The sequence below is a fragment of the Trypanosoma equiperdum genome (genome assembly GCF_001457755.1).
Source record: "Trypanosoma equiperdum strain OVI genome assembly, contig: ctg_413, whole genome shotgun sequence".
Lineage (NCBI taxonomy): Eukaryota > Euglenozoa > Kinetoplastea > Trypanosomatida > Trypanosomatidae > Trypanosoma > Trypanosoma equiperdum.
In genome coordinates, this window is record NW_027124325.1 from 5,379 (window position 1) to 5,765 (window position 387).

Genomic DNA, 387 nt, shown 5'->3' on the forward strand with positions numbered 1-387 from the left:
CAGGAGAAGGAGCTGCAGGGGGAAAAAACACAAACTTTAAACATCATGAGGATAAATCAACTTGTGAAAAACGCAATACTTCTTGCCAAACCTCTGTTTGTGGACAAAAAAGGAAAAGATGGCGGAAACGACTATGATATGGAAAAGTACGGAAGCAATAGTTTTCTCTAAAATAAGAATTTTGCTATAATTTCTGCTTCTTTCACGATTTTTGTAGCATTTTTGAATTTTAAGAAATGTTTTTAATTATATGATATTTTGTTTTGTGAGAGAGTTTAATGTATTTTAACAAATTTTATAAAAAATTTAAATTGTTAAACTTTTTTAAAATTTGTATGATAGTAACCTGTGTGTACCAAGTATTAGAGTGATAGGGTATTAAAAAAC